This window comes from Micrasema longulum, unplaced genomic scaffold, assembly GCF_059751315.1.
Source record: "Micrasema longulum isolate JH-2025_06_02 unplaced genomic scaffold, ASM5975131v1 h1tg003557l, whole genome shotgun sequence".
Taxonomy (NCBI): Eukaryota; Metazoa; Arthropoda; class Insecta; order Trichoptera; family Brachycentridae; genus Micrasema; species Micrasema longulum.
In genome coordinates, this window is record NW_028280602.1 from 4,425 (window position 1) to 8,175 (window position 3,751).

A 3,751-nucleotide genomic window follows, 5' to 3' on the forward strand; every position below is an offset into this window, starting at 1 on the left:
TAGTGTAAATTTGAAATGGCGTAATCTGCCGGTCTAAAAATAATTATATTTTAGTAACTTAAAAAATTTACATTTTTTAACAGAAATACATTTTTTTTAAAATTGTTTTTATCTAATTTTTGTTTTTTTTTTTTTTTTCGCGATTAAAAGAAAAACCTTCATTTTAAAATGGCAAAATTGTATGATTTCCTTATGATGTGTGCGTTTTACTAGACTACAGCCTTAAGTTCAACACCTAGAACACATGTACAAAAAATCAGCTGGTTATGAAACATTTTGTTTTTATGGCTATTTTTGTTCTAATATTCTTGGGCTACAATTTGTTCTTTCATATAAGTTTTTTCGCCACATCTTGCGGCAAATAATGTTTAGTTTTACTACAGTTCTTACCGACAACTAATAAATAAAAGAATTTAAATTGTATACTGCGGGTTTGACGTTCAGTCGACACTCGTTCACTATGAATATAGTCAGTAGGAGATTAGTTCTCAGTACAAACTACGAACGCGACCCACAAATACATTGTTTTGCAGTATGCAAATGAAGGTCTGCCACGATGTCTTAATGTTACTAAATACTAGACCTTTCGTGGTTCGGTCTAGTATATTATTGTAGAACCTCCAGTATCGCTTGTACCAACTTAAAATATGGCAGCCATGTTAGTACTTTCTTAATCTTGAAATGAAACACCTCGTAATGGCCGATTTATGTATAACACGACAACAGTTTCAAAGGTTGTAGCTCTTTTCATATAATAAGACAATAAATTTATGTTAACATTGTTTTAATGTTGACGGCCTTTGATTGAACGTTTAATTATGGAGCGCATGATATTTTTTTCACTTAAACTTGATTTCTACGTATTATATACCTACGTTTTAAGCCCTTATAAAGCGAAAGCAACACTTCTCACAAGTTAAAAAAACAGTTGCACAATCGTAATGTTTTTTTTTTTTTTGCTTGTTGATCCAGGAGCTCCTACACCACGTGTAGATGACAGTAGAAAATCTACGCTGATGCTTCGATCTGTATTTATTTATTAAATCAATAACGGAGCTATCCGAACTGATGAGCTGAACTCAACTTAACTACACCGCTGATGGGCAGTGGGCATTTGTTTTCGAAGAGTCCCACTGAATTATAAATACATAACGCCCAATGAGAACTGTGGGGTGTTGGGTAAAAATCCACAGTTTATAGATTCGATCATTTAAAGAAACTTCATTATCGATTTAAATATTTATGTTTTAGAAAATCTGGCATAACCTATGGGTTTGAGTTTTCTCTATCTTTTAGACTAATCCACCAATAATATTTATCATATAAATACACTAGTACATTATGTCCTAGTAATACAGTCAAGCACTAAACCTCTTCAGCTATTTTTATAATACTTTCTTCTCTTCTTCTTCATGTTTTCCACATCCGCTCCTAAGTGGAGCATGTGGACATCACCAGTTGCCTCCAGGAGATCCTATTGCCAGCCAGCATTTTTGCTTCTTCCCACGTCAATCCAGTGCCCCTTAATTCCGCCGAATAAAGTCTAAAGATCGTCATTGACGGCCTTCCAGAACGGCGTAAGCCCGCAGGCTTAATGAAGAGGCAACTTGGGTTTAGGTTCTCCCGAGGCGTGTGCAGCACGTGGCCAAGCCAGGTCCACCGCCGCATTCTCAAGACGCTCGTTATTGGTGGCTTCTGCGTCCGTTCTCAGACTGCAATGTTAGTTATAAAATCGAACCACCTTATACCTAATATTCTTCTCAAGCACTTACTCTCAAAACTCAGAAGTTCGGTGTTTTAAGCTTTGGTAAGGCGCCAAGATTCGCACCCATATAGGAGTACTGGCATTATACAAGAGTTGAATAATCGGCATTTCGTTTTGACCGAGTATAGACTAGAGTTACAGACAACACGCACATTGTTAAAAGTTGCTCCAGCAATTCTTAGGCGGGTTGCGAGCTCTTGGTTCATGCTTCCATCATCAGTTATGGAACTTCCAAGTATTTAAAGCTGTCAACTTTCTCAATCCTCTGTCCATTATTATAAAGAGGCTGATCAGGGTCAAGACAGGATTTGTCGCACATAATCTGAGTCTTTTTGTATAATACTTTACTATAGTTAAGTTTTTACACTAAGCGGTAAAATTTTGAATAACTGTAGTAAAGTTATAAAATAGATCAAAATAACTGAACAAAACAGTACACTTATCTCAAAAAAATTTTTTTTTGTACTTAATACACTTAAGTTTTCATGGTGCGACATGTATCTGTTTTTTTATTTCATTGAAGAATTATGTATTTTTTCTTGCGATAAAGCAATATTGATTATTACCATTCCTTTCTTTATGAGCTATCTTGTGACGTCATTCAAAGTAAAAAAAATACTTTCAATGACGTCACGAGTTGTAATAGAATTCCGGTACACGGGAAGCCAATGAGGAACTTCAGCCCTACGGAAAATTGGATACAAAAAAAAAAATCTTACGCGCTGTAAAAAATTAAAGCATTACATTGTACAGCAGTTTCTTGAAAATTTACAAAAAAAAACTACTTGAAACGACTATCTTTAGTTCGTATGAATCAACCAATGATAAGAGAGTTGTGGAAGATTTCCGGTTTACTAACCGTCAATGGACAATCGGCAGAACTGACCGAGAAGAAGCGGAAGAGAACTTGAGACGTCACACGCAGAGTAATTTGACGTCACAGGTGGAGTAATTTTAAAATTACAAAACTTTAAAAAACCATAAATAATAATAATGCTTAAGGTAAAAATATTTTTCTGAAATTTTAACCTTTTAATTTTTTTTTCTATAAAAAAACCACTTAACTTCCTTATTCTAGATACTTATGTAATAAATAAACGTATTTTGTTCAGCATGTACAATAATTATATAATTATGTGAAAAACTAATAGTTAAGGGTAAGGCCAGGTGGTTACGTAATAATCGGGAATTATGTTATTTATATTTACGTTTTAATTTATTTTTTAATATAAAAAAAATGAAGTAAGCGTTTATTAAGATATGTATTATGAAAATAATTAATGGAGCTTTAGATAATTAATGTGGTTGGTAATTGATTGGTATTGAGTGTTTTGATAGTATAACAATTATTCAGACCGTTTTATGATTTTAGTACGCGATTTTTTTTTAAAAAAGAATTGAATAAAATAATGAAGATTTGTGTAAACATAAATTTATGTTAAAATGTTTTCTAAAATTATGTTTTCAAAACGCGTCATGCAAGCATATAAATAAAGTGAAATAATTTGTATTTTAAAAAATATTTGACAATGGTGAAGATATTACGTTTGTTTGCTTATTTATGATAAAAATAACAAATTGAAAAAAAAATTGCTCTATAAAAACGGGAAAGCTATCTCTAGTCAAGTATTTTAATGTATCACAAGCAAAAACCAAAAATATGTGTGTATTCTTTTATTTATTTATTTATTAACGGACATTTTCCATGTATACAATTTATAAGGTTTAAATATTACCGTAAAATAATAGTTTAAAACATTGAAAAAAAGAAAAGAAGCATTGGCAAACATAAGGGACATCGAGACAAGATCTGGACTATTTATTTAGTGCTAGTTTAAATCGTTGTAAACTTAAACCAAAAAAGTCCAGATCTTGTCTTGAGTTAACAATACGACAAAGGCGGGTCATTGGAGAATTCAGGCCATAGTTTGTTATATGCTGATCGATGAACAGTACTTCATTGACTCTCAATCTACGAGTCGGAAT

At 32.5% G+C, this 3,751-nt stretch overlaps 1 long non-coding RNA gene across 1 annotated transcript; it reads right to left on the reverse strand.

Annotated features, from left to right (window-relative positions):
• Positions 1 to 459: 459 nt before the first annotated feature.
• Positions 460 to 3,355, reverse strand: LOC148270711 (uncharacterized). The gene is made up of 2 exons (XR_015825304.1): positions 2,362 to 3,355; positions 460 to 2,087 (listed from the first exon to the last, which is right to left on the reverse strand). It is a non-coding gene; the product is annotated as an uncharacterized LOC148270711 (long non-coding RNA).
• Positions 3,356 to 3,751: the final 396 nt, after the last annotated feature.